This window comes from Cervus canadensis, chromosome 17, assembly GCF_019320065.1.
Source record: "Cervus canadensis isolate Bull #8, Minnesota chromosome 17, ASM1932006v1, whole genome shotgun sequence".
NCBI classification, from domain to species: domain Eukaryota; kingdom Metazoa; phylum Chordata; class Mammalia; order Artiodactyla; family Cervidae; genus Cervus; species Cervus canadensis.
Genome location: NC_057402.1, coordinates 41,002,764 through 41,028,604, shown reverse-complemented (window position 1 = coordinate 41,028,604; position 25,841 = coordinate 41,002,764).

The window sequence follows — 25,841 nt, the reverse complement described above, 5'->3', positions numbered from 1 at the left end:
GACCAGCCAGGATGTCAGCTGTAAACCAGCCCCTTGGTTCCTGTGTTTGCTCATCAGGCATTTGCTGAATGTCTGCTCTGTGCCTGCTTTGTGCTTCGTCCACACTTCCTTAGGGACGAAATGGAAAACAAGACACCAGCCTCTCTTTAAAGCAACTTGATGCTTCATAGAATGAGCCTGTGGGAATTTGCTGCATGATGCAGGGAGCTCAAACCCAGTGCTCTGTGACAACCCAGAGGGGTGGGATGGGGTGAGAGGTGGGAGGGAGGTTGAAGAGAGAGGAGACATGTGTATACCTGTGGCTGATTCACGTTGATGGATGGCAGAAATGAAACCAGTATTGTAAGGCAATTGTCCTCTGCAGCGGAAGCACAGTTTCTTAACCACTGGACCACCAGGGAAGTTCTTAAGCAGCCTTTTCAAATGTCATTTCTTCCTTTGATTTTTATATTTCTTATGTGCAAACCACATGTTCACTGACATGGAATAAAAAATAATGATAAAGTTAACTTTCTCTAAGTACCTCCTGTGTACCATTTACACACACACCTATTAACTATAATAGCATCTCTCATATAACTCTGATAATAAGGGCAGTTATGAGGCAATAAGTAAGGGTCAACCACGACTCACCCATATCTGTTTTTCTGTCCTTCAGGGACACACAGAAAGACTATATTTCCCAGAACTTTTGTGATTAGTCCAGGTCATGTGGGCTTCCCAAGTGGCTCAGAGATAAAGAATCCTCCTGCCAATGCAAGAGACATGGTTCAATCCCTGGGTCAGGAAGATCCCCTGGAGAAGGAAATGGCAACCTGCTCCTGTATTCTTGCCAGGGAAATGCCATGGACAGAAGAGCCTGGTGGTCTACAGTCCATGGGGTCGCAGAGTTGGACACAACTGAGCAGCTGAGCAGCAACAACAAAGCTGGGTCTTGGTTGCGGCATGCAGGGTCTTTGATCTTTGCTGTGATATGTGAGATCTAGTTTCCTGACTAGGGATTGAACCTAGGCCCCCTGCATTGGGAGCTCGGAATATCAGCCACTGGACCACAAGGGAATTCCTCCAGATACTAGTTTTGATTGTGTTGAGCACAGCCTCCTTAATGATGACTCTCACAGAGCTGAGACTTAAGGTATAATATCTACTATGTAATCACAACGTAGTCTTTACTGATATGATGGATGATCTGTTTTGTAATAAAAATCTCTTGAAGAATATTGGCTCAAGGAAGGACAATCACTGAGAGAACTGCTGCCCTGTTTCATACCTTTGTGTAAGTCCTTGAAGCGGACCCTTCTGGTTCTTTCTAATTTCAACAGCCAGCCTAAACCTTTCAGTGTCATTCTCACATATTCTGACCTCTGTTCTTTCCTGTTGCTTGATGATCTTCCTATAAATTGTATAGGAAATGAAGCAAACGCAATTACAGTGTCCGCCAGCCCTGATGCAGATAAATAGGAGGAAGTCTAGCCAAGTGTCTTCCCAAGGCAGTCCTCAGGGTCTGCTACTCAGAACAGAAAGAAGTTGGCTATCAGTCTCAGAACTGCCTTGTTCCAAAGATATCATTAGCTCCTGGAGACCAGGGATCACGGGAAAGCCATTTCAAATGAACATAAGAGGTCAACACAAACAAAGCTCCTTTAGGAAAAAACCTATAAATTTGCATTAGAATTCTGACTTCCTGGTGAATGAATAATCTGTTGCCTCTTCAGGCCACAGCCAACCTTCCATTATAACCTCCCTCATCTCCGAGTCCACCTGCCAAAGCAGGAGACAGGGGTTCGATCCCTGGGATTGATACACAATCGAAGTATTGTGTATCGGGTGGCAGCAATCGAAGATTCCCAGGAGGAGGGAATGGCAAACCACTCCAGTATTCTTGCCTGGGAAATTCCACGGACAGAGGAGCCTGGCGGGCTACAGTCCATGGGGTCACAAAGAGTCAGACACAGCTGAACAACTGAGCACGCACACGTGCACGCATGCTAAAGAGACGACTTAGGAAGGGGGCTGGTCCTGGAAGAAAGACCAACTGTGATTAAGTGGGTTAAGAGTTTGAGCCAGGTGATATCAGCGAGAAAATCTCTCCTTCCTGTCTGCTGAAAACCGACTCGTGACTTCTCCATGACCTCTCCATTTTATAGATGGGACCAGAGACTGGACTAGAAATTAATTAAGGTATTTCATTCTGCAATAGTAAGTACAGAAATTCCAGGCGCTGGGATGCATTCCAGGACCAGGATAGAGTCTCCATCTTGTGGCTAAATTCAGCTCTGCAATCACCTTCAGTACTGAACATCTTGCAAACTTAGAGGAGCAGCTAGGTGGTCAATGCCTTCCATGAGAAGCATAAACAAGGCGTGTCAGCTTCGATCCAACAGGAGAAGCTTCGTTCAGCCATTCAGGACAGAATTCCAACTTGTACAGTGAACTGTGCAAAGACAGCTGTTCATTCTTTTACTCACGAGAGGGCCTACTATGTGCGGGGAAGTGAGGATACACTGGTGAACACGGCACAGCCCCTGCCCCCAGTGATATCACAGTCTAGTGGGGCAGGTGCACAGACAGGGAAGTCTAGGGGATTCGACACTATGGAGGTAGGGTGTGCTGGGGAGATTCTGGGGTACCTGGGGACACCAGCAGGTATTCTAGAACAGGAGAAACCTGAGCTGACCCCTCAGGGAGGTGTAGGAGTTAACCAGGAAAATGCATCAGGATGCAGGAGAGAGTGGTTGGTCATCACACATGAGGTAAGAGTGGGGAGGATTTAATTTAATTTGTTTATTTCATTTATTTTATTTCACGTATTTTATTTTTTATTTATTCCATTTCACTTTTTATTCTATTTTCTTATTTTATTTCATTTATTTTATTCTATTTTATTCATTTATTCTATTCTATTTCATTTCATTTACTTTATTTTATTTCTTTTTATTTTATTTTATGCCACACCTTGATGCATGCAGGATCTTAGTTCCCTAACCAGGGATGGAACCCTGAGGCGGAAGCACAGAATTTTAACCACTGGACCATCAGGGAAATCCCTGCGTAGAATTTTAAAAAGGAACAAAATCTTTGACCACAATGTAAATGCCTACCAGGAGCTTAGGTTTTGTCCTGAGGGTCGACATTTTAATTATATGCATTTAGAAAGAACACCTGGCGTCTCAGGAAATGGATCCAGAGAGCAAGCGAAGCTGAAGAGCTAACAGTGGTCCAAATAAGAGAGCAGCAGGAAGGATGGAGAGAAGGATACAGAAGTGGGTTAGATCTGGGCTCTGACCAGGTCCTCGGCGCTCTTACAATAGTGGTAGCCAATGTGGGATAACAATTTTAAAAGTGATGGGAATTGAAATGGTTTGAGAAACTCAAAGGTCAGGAGGATGGCTGGGTGGTTCTTGTGTGGGGTGGCAGCATCTAAGCTGCTAAACTGTGTATCAAAGTTGCATTAGTTTTCTGTTCTATATAATAAACTACTACAAATCTACTGGATTAAAATAACACCTTTCTCTTTGTAATCTCATAATTTCCATAGGTCAGAAGTCTGGGCATTCTGAATTCAACTGAGTTTCTCGTTCAGTGCATCACAAGACTGGAATCAAGTGTCAGTTGGTGCTGTGTTCTCATTGGCATTTGGGGTCCTCTTCAAAGCTCATGTGGTTTTTGGTAGAATTTAGTTCCCTGCCATTGTAGGAAAGAAGCCCTCCACTCCTCTGGTCCCCAGGTTTGTGGCCCTGTCTGTAAGCTGTTCACATCAGAGCTGCTTATTTCTTCTGGGTCAGTGCTGTGGGGGGACCCCTCCTTTCTGTCTAATAAGATGGAGTTTCATGTAATATGATGTTGTCATCTTCTTTGCTGTAGGACCTAGCATAATCAAGACTTCTCTAATGGCTCAGCAGTAAAGAATCTGTCTGCAATGCAGGAGATATGGGTTCAATCCCTGAGTCAGGGAGATCTCCTGGAAGAGGAAGTGGCAACCCACTCCAGTATTCTTGCCTGGGAAATCCCACGACAGAGGAGACTGGTGGGCTACAGTCCATGGGGTTGCAAAGAGTCAGACATAACTGAGCGACTGACACCATGTGTGAAGGCCCAAGCTCACTCAGCTGTGTGACTGTACCACTATCACCACTCCACCTCTGGGAGATGTGAACTCAGCTCTGTAACTCTTTAAAGACTCTAAAATATCACGATGGTATCCAAATTGCAGGAAAAGTTACACAACTACTGAGCTGTGCGTCCCAAAAAGAGAAACCACTGCAACTAGAAACCTGTAAACCGCAACTAGAGAGTAGTCCCAGTTGCCGAAATCGGAGAAAACCTCTGCACCGCAATGAAGATCCAATGCAACCAAAAATAAACAATAAAATTAGTACATTATAAAATTAGCAAAAACGATAGGCAAAGGTATACAAGGCAAATTGAAGCAAAACCAAACAGGAGTTGCAGTCCCAAGACCAGAAAACATTCCATGAGAGGGAGAAGTACATGTTTCAACTCTGAAGTGTGCACGGTTAATGCAGGAACCTTCACACCTCTCCAGTGGGGCTGCCAGAGTCCCAACATCTGTTTCAGGAAGAACGCTGTTTACTTTCAGCTGTGAGGCGCGTAGATCTCATGAAGGGATAAATCACTATTCTCTGTGATATACAGTTTTAGAAAGAAAGCACATCATTGAAGCTGGTGATAGAAGACAAGAAAAAGAATCTCAAGAAAGTGTTAACATGGAACAGGCCTGGGAATAGGGCTGAACCAGTTGGTTTTTACCTTTCTTAGGAGATAAAAGTTTTAAATTTTATTAAATTGTGACTAGATGATTGCCTGGAAGATGGAAGTAAAACTAAGATATTAAGACTAATAGAAAACAGACTTGTGCAAGGACAGCGAGGTAAAGGATGCTTTTCTGGAATATGGCAAACAGGAGTTAAATAATATACGGTGTGGATAGAGCATAAGTTATTTCACCCATATATTACTTCTACCATTTAATTTTTTTTTTTTTTTTTTGCTGTTATAAACATTCTACTGAGTACATTCTTATGGCTAAAGTTAAATGTTACACATGTTCATGATTATTTCCTAAAGATAAATTCCTAAAGGTGGGGTAGCTAATTCAACAGAATACTTAATTTTTTAGCTTTTATTTAAATATATATATTTTTCAGAATGCACATTTTAAAGAGATTTGGTATTGAATTACAAATTGTTCTCTAGAAAGTCTGAAGCAGTTTACTTCTCAGTAAGCAAGTTGCAAGAGTGAACATTTATTTCCCGAATGTCAGGCAACTATTTTAATCTTGGACCATTTGTTATGTGAAAATGCAATTGTGGTGTGGTTTAAGTTTGTATTTGTTTAGTAATAGGTAAATGAAACATATAATCTCTTAAATATTCATTAGCCAATTACATTTCTTCATTTTGTATCTCGTTTTATTATTGGGGCAATTTTTAATATATTTTTATTTTTAAAATATTTATATTTATTTATTTATTTGACTACATCGGCTCTTAGTTGTGGCATGTGGGATCTAGTTTCCTGACCAGGGATCAAGCCCAGGCCCCTCTGCATTGGGAGCTCAGAGTCTTAGCTACTGGACCACCAGTGAAGTCTTGGGGTAATTCTTTTTCAAATTGATTCCTACTTGATTGACTGTCTTTGGCAAAATGTAACTGTTAATGCTTAGCTGTCCAGGCTTCACTGTCCTTCATTGTCTCCTCTAGTTTGCTCAGACTCATGTCCATTGAGTTGATGATGCCATCCAACTATCTCATCCTCTGCGTTCCCCTTCTCCTCCTGCCTTCACTTCCCCAGCAATCTTTCCCTGCCTTCAATTTTTCCCAGCATCAAACCCAGGTCTCCTGTGTTGCAGGCAGATTCTTTACCATCTAATGGGGAAGACCATTATAAGACTAATAATCACTAATGTGGGCTTCTTAGGTGGCGATAATGGTAAAGAATCTGCCTGCCAATGCAGGAGACGCAAGAGACAAGGGTTGGATCCCTGGGTCAGGAAGATCCCCTGGAGAAAGGAAAGGCAATCCACTCCAGTATTTTTGCCTGGAGAATTCCATGGACAGAGGAGCCTGGTGGGCTACAGTCCATGAGGTTGCAAAGAGTCAGACATGACTACTATAATAAGAATGCTGTCTTGGTTCAGAAGTTAACTTGTGTGTTACGTTAATGTGAATTTAAGAAAAAGGAAGCAAACGTTCTGTGCATCTTGTTTTTCACTCACCCCCTATCTTGTTGCCTCTTCAATGAGCAGTCCGTTGGAGGCCATACTTTCCATCTCATCCATATCTGGGGATTTCGGCTTCCTTCTGTGTATGTCTAGATGTTCTTTCTTGTGCACCTGTGATGGAGTTCTCCATACTAATCCTGAATCCTGCCTGTTGGTACAATGTCCCCAGCTGGATTGTGAAGCATGAAGATACTTCTCCTCGGGCAGGATCAGATCTTGTGCCCCGTCCAGCATCCATCACATTAAGTCCCCTGGGTTGACTTCACTAGAACTGCAATGGGTGTCATTTCCAATAGCAAGAGGGAACTCCAGCAGTTTGTTTTCAAAAGCAAAGTCATCTGCCTACATTCAACTTGACCTCATGCCTTGATGCTACCCCTCCACACGTGACCAGTGTGGTCAGCTGAACACAATTCTTTTAGGAAGTTCTCACTCCCCAGACCTCACTGTCTTCACAGGCATAGAACCTGCTCCCACCAGCTGAACTAAAAGGCTTCATTATTCAAGGGCCATTGGGTGGAGGGATCAGAAGGGTCTCATGTCACCCAAGTATGTCCTGGTATTTGTTGAGCGCTGAACACTAGGGTCCATGGGAAGCACTTTCCGCACTTTATGTCATTTAATTCTCACAAAGACCCTATAGGGTACAGACTATATAGCTCATTTTGGAGAGAAAAAAATAACTGCTGTTTTTACAAAAATTTATTTACCTGTTTTATTTATTTTTGGCTGCACTAAGTCTTCATTGTTGCTTGTGGACTTTCTCTCTAGTTGCAGTGAGTGGAAGGCCGCTCTGTAGTTGCGGTACAAGGGCTTCTCATTGCTGTGGCTTCTCTTCTTGCGAAGCACGGGCTCTAGAGCACGAGGACTTCAGTAGTTGTGGCATAAGGGTTTAGTTGCTCCATGGCATGTGGGATGTTCCTCGACCAGGGATTGAACCTGTGTCTCCTGCATTGGCAGGTGGATTCTTAACCACTGGACCACCACATAAGTCCAAAAAAGATAATTTATATAGCTCTTTTACTACCACAGTTTGTAAATGCTGGCTGTGGTGTTTGAACTGATGCAATCTGTCTTCAGAACTCACGCTATTAAATAAGAATGCTTTTTCTGTTTTCCTGGTGTTCTTCTAATACTTGGACTTGGGCTAGTGTAGTTTCAGCCTGAGTCTACTTGAGCACTAAATCATTGTCTAGTGAGTCCTTTCAGGGTAGGCAGTCCATCTGTTTACCTCCTTCTTTCTCACTCCTTGAACAGATGATAAGCTGTGCTATTTGATTTTACATTTAGTTCAGTTCAGTTCAGTCAATCAGCTGAGTCCGAATCTTTGTGACCCCATGGACTGCAGCACACCTGTCCTCCCTGTCCATCACCAACTCCCGGAGTTTACTCGAAACTCATGTCCATTGAGTCAGTGTTGCCATCCAACCATGTCATCCTCTGTCGTCCCCTTCTCCTCCTGCCCTCAGTCTTTCCCAGCATCAGGGTCTTTTTCCAATGAGTCAGTTCTTCCATTCAATTGGCCAAAGTATTGGAGTTTCAGCTTCAACATCAGTCCTTCCAATGAGCACCCAGGACTGATCTTCTTTAGGATTGACTGGTTGGATCTCCTTACAGTCCAAGGGACTCTCAAGAGTCTTCCCCAACACCACAGTTCAAAAACAGCAATTCTTCAACACCCAGCTTTTTTATAATCCAACTCTGACATCCATACATGACCACTGGAAAAAGCATAGCCTTGAGTAGATGGGCCTTTGTGGGCAAAGTAATGTCTCTGCTTTTTAATATGCTGTCTAGGTTAGTCATAACTTTTCTTCCAAGGAACAAGCATCTTTTAATTTCATGGCTTCAATCACCATCTGCAGTGGTTTTGGAGCACAAAAAAATGAAGTCTGTCGCTGTTTCCATTGTTTCCCCATCTATTTGCTATGAAGGGATGGGACCAGATGCCATGATCTTAGTTTTCTGCATATTGATTTTTAAGCCAACATTTTCACTCTCCTCTTTCACTTTCATCAAGAGGCTCTTTAGTTCTTCTTTGCTTTCTGCCATAGGGGTGGTGTCATCTGTATATCTGAGGTTATTAATATTTCTCCTGACAATCTTGTTTCCAGGTTGAGCTTCATCCAGCCCAGCATTTCTCATGATGTACTCTGCATATACGTTAAATAAGCAGGATGACAATATACAGCCTTGACTGACTCCTTTCCCTATTTGGAACCAAGCTGTTGTTCCATGTCAACTGTTGCTTCCTGACCTGCACACAGATTTCTTAAGAGGGAGGTAAGATGGTCTGGTATTCTCATCTCTTTAAGAATTTTCCAGTTTGTTGTGATCCACACAGTCAAAGGCTTTGGCATAGTCAATAAAACAGAAGTAGTTGTTTTTCTGGATCTCTCTTCCTTTTTCAATGATCCAATGGATGTTGGCAATTTGATCTCTACTTCCTCTGCCTTTTCTAAATCCAGCTTGAACATCTGGAGTTCACAGTTCATGTGCTGTTGAAGCCTGGCTTGGAGAATTATGAGCATTATTTTACTAGCATTTGAGATGAGTGCATGCCAGGAGCCAGCACAAGAGATCCCACCCATGACAAGGTCATGAGGAGAAGACCTGACAAGCAAGGCAGATCAGGACTCCAGGGATTTTGAAAAGCTGCCCCAGGGCTCACTTTAAAGATGATATCTGATGTCTTTCTGATGCTTGCTATATTAGACTGCTTCCTAATTTCTGTGACACAGCTAGACAGCCTTCCCAGATCTCTCTCCACACAGAATCAACTTAGAACTTTAATCAATATGTCCCCTGGACGGTGGTATCTTATAAGATCATCCAGGATGAAAGGAGTGTTTCAATTTAGACCCCTTTGCTGGCATTCTAGTCTGCTTGGCAAATGCGTACTGATGCACATGACGGCTCACAACACCTTAATCCTAAACAGCATAAAAAACCTGATCACACAAAAGGCCCTAATAGGCACAGAGCCCTTCAGGGGGTGAGGAAGCCCTATTAGAGAACACAGAAAATATTATTCTAAAAATGGTTATTGGGTCAACGTTTGCTTGCTGTGTTTTTGCTCTTAATGTGCTGAGGTTGTGCAGTGGAAACTATTGTTAATATGGTTAAAGATTTAGAAAAATAAGAGTTTAGCCCTAGTGTGGAAACAATAAGAAAACTGTTAACTTTAACCAGGAGTGCTAAACAGGGGCTTCCTCACCGGAGCCGCAGAGTCTTTGTCTGGTAAACCTTTTAGATAAATTTAACTGACAACTTCTGCAAAAGGACTGACCTTTGTGTTAACAGGATTGAATTGCTACTATATTGCACCCTGCTGTACCATGACACTGCAACTTCTCTGTTTTCTGTGAAAGGCAAAATGGAACATTAAAGAAGAGATTACGGAAAACAGTTTTGCATTCACCTAGGTCACAAAATGTCAATAGGCCCCATGGCCAGAAGATAATGTACAAGACTCTCAAAAACAAAGAAGTATGCAGAAAACACCCTAGTTTCATGAAGGACAAGCTGATGTAATGTTAAACTATCTTCCCCTTAAAAATGTACTAACTTAAAATATAAAAGCTATGGTAAAAAATAAAGCATTCCAGACCCTGCTGCACACCCCCAGTGTGGTCTCTCTCGTGCGCGCGCGCGCCAACGCTGTTCATCCCGAGGGAACCCCTGGATCCTGCTGAGGCTGGACCCCGGCAACTGGCACCACGAACAGCGACCGAAATCTAAGTCTCTCATTGTTCAGTTTTCGGGACAGCTAGGAACCCACTAGGGCGCTGCAGGCCCCCCTGCATAAGAAAGGTAGGGTAAGAAAGGTGGGTAGGTTTCAGGTTTCTCCTTTAGGACCCCACTAGGGTGCTACAGGCCCCCCCTGCATAAGAAAGGTAGGGTAAGAAAGGTGGGTAGGTTTCAGGTTCCTTCTTTTCTAAGATTAAGAGCCTCTCCTTTTTCTTCTTCTAATTGCTGACAAAAATGGGTAACAGTGAGTCAAAAGAAAGGCAGCTTTTTATTAGAGTCATAATGCAACTCCTTAACCGCAGAGGAATTAAAGTTAAAAAGACCAGTGTTCAGTCCTCTTTTACGTTTGTCCAAGAGCAATGTCCTTGGTTTCCAGAAGAGAGCAGTACTCCTGGGTTCCCTTACCCTCCTGCCCTCCACCCGGGTGCCCTTCCCAATAAAGTCTCTTGCTTTGTCAGCACCTGTGTCTCCTCGGACAATTCATTTCCGAGTGTTAGACAAGAGCCCAGTTTCAGGCCCTAGAAGGGGCCCCCATTCCTGCAACAAATGGCGACTCTGGTGGGGACTCTTCTTTGCTGAGACTGACATCCTGACCACTCGGGGTACTCAGAGGCCAGCTTGCCTGCCAATGGACCAGACCCAGCGGCCGCAACTGGGACCCTTTGTTCCCTGGTCTCCTCCTGACGCGGACAACTAGCCAGAGTGCCCCAACCGGTGGGGAACAAGAGACTTTATTGATCTCTCTCCCCTTCCCTCTCTCTTTCCTCTCCTTAGACCTTCCTATACTTCTCGTTTTTCTAGTCTCCTGGCCCTGGACTCAGGAATCTAAAAAGCCTTTAAAATTTTTATTTATTTCAACTTATAAAAAATAAACTAGTAAATTTTATATTGTAATATCTAATTCATGACCAAACTTAGAAAATGAAGCTAGATCTTGCACTGTGTCTGTCTAAATATGTCTTGGTATGTCTTTGTCTCTGGGTAATATTTTTTAAGTTAAATTGTAAATGAGCTCTATTCAATTGGCTTAAAGAAACGTAAGCGCTTACAAATCAAATAATTCTCAATTAAACAATAAATTCCAGGTTCAGGTGAACTGGGAAATATTCAGTATTAAATACCTGATATTAATGTTTGTTTGTTGACCTAATATAGACATGTCTTAGAGTAATTAACATCAAGTAAAATATTTTCATTGTACCTAGGTTTAGCATAAGGTAAACATGGTATCTGTTACAAGTTTGCCAACAAGGAAATTACCTCGAGTGAAGAAACTTCTAAAAAATGTAAATGAGATATGAGTTTGCATATAAACTATATTAAAAATAATTATTCTTTAAGAATATCTGTGTACAATAGTCTCTCCAAATTGGCGTAACTTAAATTTCTAAGGGTTGTGCTAAACTAAGTATTGAAAGTCTATTAAATAATTAAGTCATTTCCAAATAAAATAAAATGTTAAAATATTTACTACTAAACAGTGATTTCCTTTTACAGAAAAACTAAAGAGATTTGAGACTACAAATGAATAATCTTTGATGCCATCCTGAGATGTTTGCTGAATTTTTTTTTTTTTTTAGAAATTATCACTGGTATTTATGTTCACCAATCTATAGAATGCTAATATAAAAGTCAATTCTTGGTTGCTTAAGGAAAGTAGATGTGTGTGTTCAGTAAAGAAGGTATGAAGAATGAAGATACATTTTATGAAGAAAAAAGAATAAGTCTGACTTACAGTTGGCTGTTCAGGGATGGGAGAACAAATGGGTACAAAAAGTGATAAAAAGGGTTTATGAAAACTGGACCCCAAGGGAAGAATTTTGTGTATAAATAAAAGTTTTCTTGAGATGTTAAACTGCCTTTGATAATAGATTTTGAGTTTCTTTACCTCTAAAGTGATCTGTTCTATGTTGACCTTTAAAATCTTTTCTATTTTGGCTAAGTAAATATATTATTTCACAGTGATCTATATGATTCTACCTGACAGAGTACTATAAACCCTTTTGATATTTATTGACAAAACTGCCTAAATAGCTTGACTTCTAGCTGACTTTGGGATGCTTCAGGGGGCCCCTGAGACATCCCAAAGAGCTATTGAACTACCTGAGTTCATTTGACATGTTAAGTTGCGTGGGAAATATTGTTGGAGGAGTGATAAATCTTCTCAAGTTATATTGTATGGTTGATGTTACTTATATAGATATCCTAAAAATTATGTGAAATTCATAAAAATCTGATATGTCCTGGTAAAATGTTGTCAGTTATAATTTTAGTTATCATGTTAAAGTGTTACAAGTCACAGCAATGACCAGGCTACTTTGTTAATTACAATTTCATTAGATTTTAAACATGCCTTGTATGGTTTCACTCTCATGCCATTAAAAAAAAAATACTGCTAGTTCTTCAAGATTTATAAAAGAATTTTCTAAGAGTAACTGATAAATTTTGTTTGTTTGCTATCTGGTAAATTGGTAACAGACTGAAATTTAGTCTACTCTCTATGTTAAGAGAACAATGTTTTCTTAGAATAAATCTTTTAATAACAGATTATGAATTTCTTTGCTTTTAAGTGATTTGTATTTGTTTTTAAAATCTTTTGTTACTTTAGTAAAGTAAATAAGTGCTATTTAAGATTATGGTACATGTAAAAGCTCATTTTGCTTCTACAAAACATAAGCCCTTACTGTGAGACTTGTGCTATCCTAATGTCCTTAAAACATGGTAACAGTCTACTCCTAAATCGGGAAATTAAAAGTGGGTGAACAATAGCTGAAAATGAAAGAGTCGGGGCTATAGAAAATTCAAGATGGCCGCTTGGCTTTTCCCAGTTCCCTGGCAAACCTCATTTTTCTTTGATGGGTTAAAACCTTCCCTGGCTACAGGGTTAATGTATCCATAATAAAAAATCACTGAATATTAAGTTTTGTAAATTGTTAAACTAAGTTTCTAGTTTTGTTAATTAAGGTCTCGTGTTTACTAAGACTCACTTCTGAGATAGTTCCTTGTTATGTTATATTGCTAACAGATTTAATTAAGTTATTTTAAAAAGACACTCTAAGTTTGTTTCTAAAGCTTATCTCAGTAATCTATCTTTGGATGAAGATCAGATGCCTCATGACCTGCAACCAGGACGTCCTGTGCGGGCAACTCAACAAGCCTCCATACCCACATGGGGGCAAATTAAGACGCTCTGTCATCAAGCACAGGAGATAGCGTCCCCACAGGTTTCTCCGTCCTCCCCTGAAAGACTCTTTATTGCCATTCTTGCTTTGATTCCTTGTCAGAACTCTCCGGCAGAATACTCAGAAGCTCGCAACTGAGATCCATCTGGCTGTCTTAAAAAATAAAAAGGGAGGAGATGCCGGGAGCCAGCACACGAGATCCCACCCATGACAAGGTCATGAGGAGAAGACCTGACAAGCAAGGCAGATCAGGACTCCAGGGATTTTGAAAAGCTGCCCCAGGGCTCACCTTAAAGGTGATATCTGTCTTTCTGATGCTTGCTGTATTAGACTACTTCCTAATTTCTGTGACATAGCTAGACGGCCTTCCCCGATCTCTCTCCACACAGAATCAACTTAGAACTTTAATCAATATGTCCCCTGGACGGTGGTATCTTATAAGATCATCCAGGATGAAAGGAGTGTTTCAATTTAGACCCCTTTGCTGGCATTCTAGTCTGCTTGGCAAATGCGTACTAATGCACATGACTGCTCACAACACCTTAATCCTAAACAGCATAAAAAACCTGATCACACAAAAGGCCCTAATAGGCACAGAGCCCTTCAGGGGGTGAGGAAGCCCTATTAGAGAACACAGAAAATATTATTCTAAAAATGGTTATTGGGTCAACGTTTGCTTGCTGTGTTTTTGCTCTTAATGTGCTGAGGTTGTGCAGTGGAAACTATTGTTAATATGGTTAAAGATTTAGAAAAATAAGAGTTTAGCCCTAGTGTGGAAACAATAAGAAAACTGTTAACTTTAACCAGGAGTGCTAAACAGGGGCTGCCTCACCGGAGACACAGAGTCTTTGTCCGGTAAACCTTTTAGATAAATTTAACTGACAACTTCTGCAAAAGGACTGACCTTTGTGTTAACAGGATTGAATTGCTACTATATTGCACCCTGCTGTACCATGACACTGCAACTTCTCTGTTTTCTGTGAAAGGCAAAATGGAACATTAAAGAACAGATTACGGAAAACAGTTTTGCATTCACCTAGGTCATAAAATGTCAATAGGCCCCATGGCCAGAAGATAATGTACAAGACTCAAAAACAAAGAAGTATGCAGAAAACACCCTAGTTTCGTGAAGGACAAGCTGATGTAATGTTAAACTATCTTCCCCTTAAAAATGTACTAACTTAAAATATAAAAGCTATGGTAAAAAAATAAAACATTTCCAAACCCTGCTGCACACCCCCAGTCTGGTCTCTCTCGCGCGCGCGTACCCCCCACCCCCCCTCCCTCTCCCCCCCCCCTCCTTGCCGATGCCGTGCATCCTAAGGGTACCCCTGGATCCTGCTGAGGCTGGATCCCGGCAAGTGCAATTGTTTGGTAGTTTGAGCATTTTTGGGCATCTCCTTTGTTTGGGATTAGAATGAAAACTGACCTTTTTCATTCCTGGGGCCACTACTAAGTTTTCCAATTTGCTGGCATATTGAGTGCAGCACTTCACAACATCATGTTTTGGTGGTGGTGATTTAGTCACTAAGTCTTGCCCAACTCTTGAAACCCCATGGACTATAGCCCACCAGGCTTCTCTGTCCATGGGATTCTCCAGGCAAGAATATTGATCATCTTTTAAGATTTTAAATAGCTCAGTTATATTTCCATCACCCCCACTAGCTTTGTTCATAGTGAATCTTCCTAAGGCCCACTTGACTTCTCATTCTAGGATGTCTGGAAAGACATGGCCAAAAGTACGTAAATAATCTCGTCAGTTCTGTGCTTCACTTCACTTATAAGGATTCAACAAAGAGTCTTAATTTATGAATTACATACTCATTTCTCTTTGTCAGGGGTCCCTAGCCTCCAGATCTAATTCCTGATAATCTGAGGTGAAGATGATGTAATAATATTAGATAAAAAGTCCACAATAAATGTAATTAGCTTGAATCATCCCATACCCCCACTACCTGGGTCCATGGAAAAATTATCTTCCACAAAACTTGTTCCTGGTGCCAGAAATGTTGGGGACCTCTGCTCTTTGCCACACATCTGGACCTGTTTCACTGAAATAAATGATTGGATGTGAATGTAGTATCAGACCTCCAGAGGGCACCAAAGAGCCAGAAAACAAAAATTACATTTCCAAAGAGCTTTTGTGTTGTCACCATCTGTGACACCCTCCTATGTAAGGAGGCACAGAGGCTCTTTGCTTATGCCCATAGTTGTTATAGATTTGTGATGTCAGAAATCTCTGATGCAACAACAACAACAACAACAAAAGATGCAGGCTTTGTCTTCTTACATGGTTAGAGTAACTTTTTTTTAAAAGCCTATTATCTTAGTACTTATGTCAGCATTGTCTTCAGTGTTAAAGGCCTACCTTAACTCTGCATTAAACTTAAGGTGTCTTTATCCCAGGAATGCAAGGATTCTTTAATATCCACAAATCAATCAATGTAATATACCACATTAACAAATTGAAAGATAAAAACTATATGATTATCTCAATAGATGCAGAAAAAGCCTTTGACAAAATTCAACATCCATTTATGATAAAAAAACGATCCAGATAGCAGGAATAGAAGGAACATACCTCAACATAATAAAAGCTATATATGACAAACCCCCAGCAAACATTATCCTCAATGGTGAAAAATTGAAAGCATTTCCCCTAAAATCAGGAACAAGACAAGGGTGCCCGCTTTCACCACTACTATTCAACATAGTTTTGGAAGTTTTGGCCACAGCAATCAGAGCAGAAAAAGAAATAAAAGGAATCCAGGTAGGAAAAGAAGAAGTGAAACTCTCACTGTTTGCAGATGACATGATCCTCTAGATAGAAAACCCTAAAGACTCTACCAGAAAATTACTAGAGCTAATCAATGAATATAGTAAAGTTGCAGGATATAAAATTAACACACAGAAATCCCTTGCATTCCTATACACGAACAATGAGAAAACAGAAAGTGAAATTAAGGAAAAAATACCATTCACCATTGCAACAAAAGGAATAAAATACCTAGGAGTATATCTACCTAAAGAAACAAAAGACCTATACATAGAAAACTATAAGACACTGATGAAAGAAATCAAAGAGGACACAAATAGATGGAGAAATACACCATATTCATGGATTGCAAGAATCAATATTGTGAAAATGAGTATACTACCCAAAGCAATCTATAGATTCAATGCAACCCCCTATCAAGCTACCAATGGTATTCTTCACAGAAGTAGAACAAATAATTTCACAGTTTGTATGGAAATACAAAAAACCTTGAATAGCCAAAGCAATCTTGAGAAAGAAGAATGGAACTGGAGGAAGCAACCTGCCTGACTTCAGGCTCTACTACAAAGCCACAGTCATCAAGACAGTATGGTACTAGCACAAAGACAGATATACAGATCAATGTAACAAAATAGAAAGCCCAGAGATAAATCCACATACCTATGGACACCTTATCTTCGACAAAGGAGGCAAGAATATACGATGGAAAAAAGACAACCTCTTTAACTAGTGGTGCTGGGAAAACTGGTCAACCACTTGTAAAAGAATGAAACTAGAACACTTTCTAACACCATACACAAAAATAAACTCAAAATGGATTAAAGATCTAAATGTAAGACCAGAAACTATAAAACTCCTAGAGGAGAACATAGGCAAAACACTCTCTGGCATAAATCACAGCAGGATCCTCTATGACCCACCTCCCAGAATATTGGAAATAAAAGCAAAAATAAACAAATGGGACCTAATGAAACTTAAAAGCTTTTGCACAACAAAGGAAACTATAAGCAAGGTGAAAAGACAGCCTTCAGAATGGGAGAAAAGAATAGCAAATGAAGAAACAGACAAAGGATTAATCTAAAAAATATACAAGCAACTCCTGCAGCTCAATTCCAGAAAAATAAATGACCCAGTCAAAAAAATGGGCCACTCGCCGCTCACACGCCCCCCGCGCACCACCGACGCTCTCAGAGGCACGGCCTAAGTTCTCTGCCTGGCGCCTGCGCCACTTTCTGCGAGAGGCCATGGAGCCGGCCCTGGACTGCCCCGCGCGGCCAAGGGAAGGCTGCCTGAGGCGGGGCGCCGTCAGGGCAGAGGCGAGCGGGCGCCTCCCGGGCCGCTGCTCTGGGGCTGCGCAGCCGCGAGCGGGCTGGCGGGTGTGCCTGTGGTTCCACTCCGTGGCTGTGGGCAGGTCGGTTTCAGCAGCTTCCCGCGCGCGCGGCCGTCGCCGCCACTTCCTCAGCGCCCGGCGCTGCCCCCCGTCCTCGAAGCCACTGTGCGCGTGGGCTCCGGTGAGTGTCTCGCCCCAGTGACGCGCTGAGAGACCGGGAGACGGGCTGCTGGAGCTCAGGTATGACCGGCTGCTTCGGATTAGCGCCCTCGGGTGGGATTATGGCAGTGTCTTGCCAAGTACTTTACGATTTCACACCTCTGCTGCAGAGCTGTATGGAGCCACCCAGAGGCTGTGGCTGGCCCTGTCCCAGCACTCCCAGTGGGTGCAGCAGGTGCAGGAGGAGATAGCACAGCGCGAGCCCGCAGGCCACGTGGCCAAGCTGCAGCAGCTGCTGGAAGGGGAGCAGCGAGCGGCTTGGCAGCTCCAGGAGGAGGCGCAGGAAGCACATGAAAAAACAGCTGAAAGCAACAGAAGAGCAGGTGGAGGAGGTAGAGATGATTTTGAAGAACATGGAAGTGCTCCTCCAAGAGAAAGTGGGTGAGCTGAAGGAGCAGGCACCCCTTCTGAGTTCTCTGTTCCCAGACGCCCGCCCACCCAGGGGCCCGTCTCACTCAGCCCTCGGTGCTGAGGAGAGCTCCCATTGCCCGCTCCACCGTCTTTTGGGTCCTGACAACTGGGGTGCTCATCTCCCCTGCCAGCCCCTCAGCACAGCAGTCATCCTCAGATATGTCGGAGCTGCCGGCCTTCCTCAGAGTAGACAGCGGCTTCTCTGGTGGCCTCAAGATTCTGCAGGTCCTGGCCCCCTCCCCTCAGCCCCTTGCCCAGCCAGCTTGGCCGCTCTACCTTCCTCACAGGCCTCCTGGCCGTTCCTGTCACCCCTGCATGTGCCGGCCTCTGCCTGGGAGGTTTACCCAGGCAGCCTCCCCCACGTTCCCCATGCTCCTCTCAGGTCTCTCTGTTCACCTCAGGCTCAGCCGTGTGTCCCCCGCCTGGGTTCTGTGTGAACACGCCAGCAGAGCAGGCAGTGTCTGCTGGCTCCTCCCGTTAGAACACGTGCCTGTGGGAGCAGGGCCGTGGCCGGGCAGCACTTGGCCCGCAGAGCTGCTCAGTAGCTACTTGAGTGAGTGAACTCAGCGGGGACTGTCAAAGCCCAAAGCCAGGACCCCTGCGTCTTTGCATCTTGACCGTGTATCCTGTGTCCCCATCGCTGGAGCCCCTGTCAGTGTCGTGTAGGCAGCACCCAAGGAGCCTCGGCGCTTCCTGCTGACATGGTGGGCCTGCAGAGCCCGCTGAGATAAGCCAAACAGTTCGGGTGCTCCTGACAGTTTCCTCGTCTTTTGGAGGCTTCCAGATTTGGGTCTTCTTGTCTTCATTTTGTGGTAACCCAGTTTGTACAAAGGTGGCTTAAATTTTCTCTACCACGTAGTTCGGCAGTTTCTTCTCTCATGCCAGGAGAAAAAAAGCTGTCATTACATCCAACACGTCTCTGATTTAAGGTTCCCCAGACTGGTCTGAACGCGTGTGGAGGAATAGGAAGGGAGAGCTGGTGGCGTGGTGTGGCTGCGTGAGACGTGCAGTACACTGTGGCTCTCTCCCCTCTCCAGTTTGAAAAGAGCACACGATCTGATCAGCTGCTCAAGGAGCTCTTTGTGGAAAATGCCCACCTGACAAAAGCGCTTCAAGTCACTGAAGAGAAGCAACGAGGCGCCGAGAAAAAAGTCCCGATTCTTGGAAGGAAAAATTAGAGCTCTCAGCAAACTCCTCAGCAAGATTGCTACAGCATCCCTCGCTGTGTAGACTGTTTTTCTTCCTGACGTTCAGTTTGAAAAGAACGTCTTTGAAAGTAAATCAGTGTGACACCGTAACTTGTTGTGGCTCGTTGGCTGTACACCCCCGGATAAACAAGGATTGTGATTCTGTTTACCCCACAAGCATTTAATGAAGGTCTGTGTGCCAGATGCTGGGGAAACAGGTTGGAAAAGACTATACTTTTTTTTTTTTAGTGGTCCTTGGGTAACTTCCAGAGTTATATTCCTAATTTTGCTACTGACAAGAAAAACAGATTATGAGGTTCTCAGCAAGGTAAATGGTAAAATAAAGCAATTTTAATCTTGCACTTCTGACCTTGGCTACAGAGATTAAAATGCGAAGTCAGGGCTGTGTAGTTTTACCATTGCACTGTTAGTGCTATGGGTTTAGTCACTGGCATTCTCGATGGTGGATTGATGTAGACACTCCAGAAACGCTACACTTTCTGTGACTTTCAACTAGTGATAAGGGATAGAGGAAGGAAGCCTTTTTGTCAGGGTCTGTTCCACCATGAGGGAGGTCTACACAGTGCTGGTGTTTCAGAGCTGTGGACTCAGGGAGGATGGTATCCATTGTGAATGCAATCTTTTCGTCACTGAAATGTCATCACACTGGAAAGTGTATTATATGTTTAAAAAAAAGGAAAGTACAGTTTTATATCCAAGATATACATAAATTATGGTCATTTGGTTTATCAGAATAAACTACTGTAATATGAAAAAAAAAATGGGCCAAAGAACTAAACAGACATTTCTCCAAAGAAGACATACAGATGGCTAACAAATACATGAAAAGAAGCTCAACATCACTCATTATCAGAGAAATACAAATCAAAACCACAATGAGGTACCATTACACACCAGTCAGAATGGCTGCTATCCAAAAGTCTACAGCAATAAATGCTGGAGAGGGTGTGGAGAAAAGGGAACCCTCTTACACTGTTGGTGGGAATGCAAACTAGTACAGCCACTATGGAGAACAGTGTGGAGATTCCTTAAAAAACTGGAAATAGAACTGCCATATGACCCAGCAATCCCACTCCTGGGCATACACACCGAGGAAACCAGAACTGAAAGACACACGTGTACCCCAATATTCATCGCAGCACTGTTTATAATAGCCAGGACATGGAAGCAACCTAGATGCCCATCAGCAGATGAATGGATAAGAAAAGCTGTGGTACATATACACAATGGAATATTACTCAGCCATTAAAAAGAATACATTTGAATCAGTTCTAATGAGAGGGATAAAACTGGAGCCCATTATACAGAGTGAAGTAAGCCAGAAAGATAAACACCAATACAGTATACTAACGCATATATATGGAATTTAGAAAGATGGTAAAGATAATCCTATATGCAAGACAGAAAAAGAGACACAGATGTATAGAACAGACTTTTGGACTGTATGGGAGAAAGCGAGGGTGGGATGATCTGAGAGAACAGCATCAAAACATGTATATTGTCAAGTGTGAAACAGATCGCCAGTCCAGGTTGGATGCATGAGACAAGTGCTCAGGGCTGGTGCATTGGGATGACCCAGAGGGATGGGATGGGGAAGGAGGTGGGAGGGGGGTTCAGGATGGGGAACACATGTAAATCCATGGCTGATTCATGTCAATGTATGGCAAAAACCACTACAATATTGTAAAGTAATTAGCCTCCAACTAATAAAAATAAATGAAAAAATAAATAAATAAATAAACTTAAGGTGTCAGTCAGTACAAAGCAATGGAACGTCCATCCTGAGCCAATTCCATTATGTGTAAATTCATACCGTTTTAACATTTTATGCAATCTGACAAGTAGATGAACTCTGATTTGAAATTCTTAAAAGCATGTTTATTGCAACAAGAAATGTATATGGTAATATTTTGTGCGTGCTTGCTCAGTCACTCAATCATGTAGACTCTTTGAGACCCTGTGGACTGTAGCTGTCTAGGCTCCCCTGTCCATGGGATTTCCCAGGCAAGAATACTGGAGAGGGTTGCCATTTCCTCCTCCAGGGTATCTTCCTGACCCAGGGATTGAGTGCATGTCTCCTGCCTTGGCAGATGGATTCATTACCAGTGAGCTACCAGGGAAGCCAAATAATACTGCCATTTTCAATAAAGATTGATGTGTTACAAAAACAAAGAAAAAACCCTAACCCTAACCTCTAGATGTAGAGTCTCTCAAGTCTCTTTAAATCACACCTGGGAAACTGCTTAGATATCTGTCACTGCAGAGCTGACTTGTGAACTTTCTTGTTGCAAAGTGTCAGATGTACAAAAACATCTGCTAGAAAAGCAGGAACATAAAAGGTCTACATGAATTTAGACTTCCTGTGATTTTTTCTCTTTTGAGATAATGAGTTCTGCTATGGAGTTCATCACATGATGGCAAAAGACCAGATTGAAAACTGAAGGTGGCGACAAGTCTGGTGGACAATTCACAGGTTAAATTTGATTGCATCAACCTACACTCAGAGACCTGCACACACTTTGTCTCCTAAACCCACGAAGGAAAAAGCCTGGCTGAGCTGGCAGGAGAACTAGTTCTGAGCAATAGTTGCTTCTCACCTTATGTTCCTCCATCTGTTATTAGCTGATATTTTAAATATTTTATTTTATTTATTTGGCTGTGCTGGGTCTTGGGTCTTCCCTGGTGGCTCAGAAGGTAAAGAATCTGCCTGCAGTGTGGAGACATGGATTCATTCCCTGGTTTGGAAGATCCCCTGGAGGAGGACATGGCAACCCACTCCAGTATTGAGGGCATGGCAGCCCCCTCCAATATTCTTGCCTGGAGAATCCCAGGGACAGAGGAGCCTGGCAGGCTGCAGTCCAAGGGGTCACAAAGAGTCAGACACAACCGAATTGACTGAGCATACCGGGCCTTAGTTGCCACACACGAGGTCTTCGATTTTCACTGTGATGTGTGGGATTTTTTTTTTAATTGTGGCATGCAAGATTTAGTTCCCTGAACAAGGATTGAACCTGGGCCCCCTGCATTGGGAGCTTGGAGATCTAGCCACTGGATCACCAGGGAAGTCCCTGTTATTAGCTGATCTTGCAAACACAGGTTTTACCCAAAAAAACCATAGTCACCCCCACCTGCACCCCACCCCTGCTATACTGCACATCTAGCCATCCGTAAGGAAGTCACATGCTAGGGACTAATGGGCACAGTCAACATTCCCCTCCACCACCCGGCAACATCACTACCTTTGATCCTACATTCGTGGTTGAATACTGTAACACCAAGACACTCACCACAGCCAGACCCCAGCCTGCAAGGGGAGACCTTCCTGGAAGGTTCCATCTCTGGCTTGCCTCCTGGCTCCGTCTCATGTCTCAGTTCATACGTCACCTCACTGGAGAGATCGCTCCTGGCTGTTCTCTCTAAAATGATTTCCAGTCACTCTCTCAATCTCCCTTCTTATTTTGTTTGTGTGTGTGTTTAAAATTAATTTTTATTAGAGTATAGTTTCTGTACAATGTTATGCTAGTTTCTGCTATACAACAAAATGAATCAGCATACACATATATCCTCTCTTTTTTTGGATTTCCCTCCATTTAGGTCACCACAGAGCACTATGATAATATGCTCTCTCTAAATAATATGATACTAGATACGGTTAGAAATGAATGCTCTTACATTTTTGTTTCTGTTTCTATTCCACAGATATAGGCACTGTTGATACTTTAGATTACAGTCAGGTGCTCGCTTCGGCAGCACATATACTAAAATTGGAACATTACAGTTGGTTTTCTGTTTATACATATGCAAATATACCATGTATAATTATATTTCAATGCGTTCATATGCTGATATCTGTTGTATTTCCTTTTATATGACCTCATATGACTTATGTGTTTCATGGTTTCCTTTGGTTTGTGTTCTGGTTCATGGTATTAATATTTATTTTTGTGTTCTCCAATGATGACTTGCTTTAAATTCTTTAAATGTTTTCAGTTAGTTGCTTAATATCCTGCAAGTGATGGGAGTGAAGTCATATCACTTGATATCCAGTTCAGGTAAATTCAGCTCTGAGACTAGAGGAAAAGAGGCTGAGAGAATCCTTTTATCTGCTCATTTGCCTTCCTGAGACTTTTCCCCAAATGGCAGAAGGAGAAGAAAGGTATCACTTTAAAAGTACAGAACAATGAAGGAAAAAATAAATCATGTCTTTTGAACTTCAAAGGCCTGATTCCTGGTAATTTGAAGGAGACTTAACGTTTTTGGGGGTTTTTCCCCCCAGGGTGGATTTGCCGCACACTCTTCCTTTCTTTTCTTTTACACTGAGTTAAGGTTCTCACCCCAGCATCAGACACAGTCCACTGTAGTGTTGAATTCCTCTGAAGCCTTTTAAAAACCCGTTTCTCTGATTTTGGAGCCAAGAGTGAAATGTAATCTTTACTCCCCAACCTAACTGAGGTGCACATTTAGGAAGGAAAAAGATGCCAGGGTCTGGGATCGGAGCCCTGATCCAGGGGCCAGGGCTATGCTGCGCTTTAGCAAATCTGCTAGAGAAGCAGGCTTCCTCTTCAGGGACAGGTGACATGTATCACCCTCACTAATGCTTCCCGCTCCCCACCCCCAGAAAAATAGGAAATGTGCTCATCACTCTGCTCCTGTAATATCCCATACATTGTCATTGCTATTTGGCCTCTAAGTTGTATCCAACTATTTTGCCATTCTATGGACTGTAGCCCACCATGCTCCTCTGTCTATGGGAATTCCCAGAGAAGAATACTGGAGTGGGTTGCCATTTCCTTCTCCAGGGGATCTTCAGGAAGATAGAAGTAGCAACCCACTCCAGTATTCTTGCTTGGGAAATCCCATGGACGTTGGAGCTTGGCAGGCTATAACCCATGGGGTCGCAAAAAGTTGGCTACGACCTAGCGACTGAACAACAACTTCTTGTACTTGGAGAGCACCCAATCTCAGGAAGCTTTTTTCCTAAATTATGCTTCTTTAACAAGATCTCAAAGAGATGTATTCACGTCTTCAGATGTTATCCAATATGATTTTTGAAAAAAAATCCTGAACCCAGGGGCTCTCTTATCTCAGTTAGCTCATCAGAAAAAAGAGTCAAGAGAAAATTAACAGCTCCAGTAAGCTTACATGGTTTAGATAAAGATGGGGACATTTTTATTAACTTTCTAAGTATCGCCTAACAGAGTAGACCTTGAAAGTCACACATGTTCCTTTATCTGTCATTATTTAGGGCAGTGCTTCTCAAAATAGGGCTTGTGAATATGAGCCCCTCCTGAAATATTTTTCACTGACCTGCAGTGAGATAAATATAGAAATTGGGAGTACGTGTTAGAACTTTTATATCAGTTGGACAGAGTGAGGAATTTTACATCTGTTTAATCTAAATATTTAAACAAATCTCTGAGGATTATATTTTGTACCTTTGTTTTAGAAAATTTTTTTTGATGTGGGCCATTTTTTAAGTGTTTATTGATTTTTGCTACAATACTGCTTCTGTTTTTTATGTTTTTGGTGTTTTGGCCATGAGGCATGTGAGATCTTAACTCCCTGACCAGGGATTGAACCTACATCCCCTGCACTGGAAACGAAGTGTCAACTGCTGGACCAACCAGGGAAGTCCCTACTTTGTATCTTTTAAATTTCATCTATGTAACAATTCACTTTTGTTATCTTTTCTAAGATGATTAGTTAATGATGCATTGGGCAGAAAAAGACTTTTGTTTCTTTCCACACAGAATTTGAGAAATGCCAGTGTATAAAGTGTTCTAATATTGCCTGATGCTTTCTAAAGCCCACTTGACTTCACATTCCAGGATGTCTGGCTCTAGGTCAGTGATCACACCATTGTGATTATCTGGGTCATGAAGATCTTTTTTGTACAGTTCTTCTGTGTGTTCTTGCCACCTCTTCTTAATATCTTCTGCTTCTATTAGGTCCATACCATTTCGGTCCTTTATCGAACCCATCTTTGCCTGAAATGTTCCCTTGATATCCCTAATTTTCTTGAAGAGATCTCTAGTCTTTCCCATTCTGTTATTTTCCTCTATTTCTTTGCATTGATCGCTGAGGAAGGTTTTCTTATCTCTCCTGGCTATTCTTTGGAACTCTGCATTCAAATGGGAATATCTTTCCTTTTCTCCTTTGCTTTTCGCTTCTCTTCTTTTCACAGCTATTTGTAAGGCCTCCTCAGACAACCATTTTGCCTTATTGCATTTCTTTTCCTTGGGGATGGTCTTGATCCCTGTCTCCTGTACAATGTCACAAACCTCCGTCCATAGTTCATCAGATTTTCTGTCTATCAGATCTAGTCCCTTAAATCTATTTCTCACTTCCACTGTATAGTCATAAGGGATTTGATTTAGGTCATACCTGAATGGTCTAGTGGTTTTCCCTACTTTCTTCAGTTTAAGTCTGAATTTGGCATAAGGAGTTCATTATCTGAGCCACAGTCGGCTCCCGGTGTTGTTTTTGCTGACTGTATAGAGCTTCTGCATCTTTGGCTGCAAAGAATATAATCAGTCTGATTTCAGTGTTGACCATCCAGTGATGTCCATGTGTAGAGTCTTCTCTTCACTGACCTAGAGCCAGACATCCTGGAATGTGAAGTCAAGTGGACCTTAGAAAGCATCACTACGAACAAAGCTAGTGGATGTGATGGAATTCCAGTTGAGCTATTTCAAATCCTGAAAGATGATTTGCTGTGAA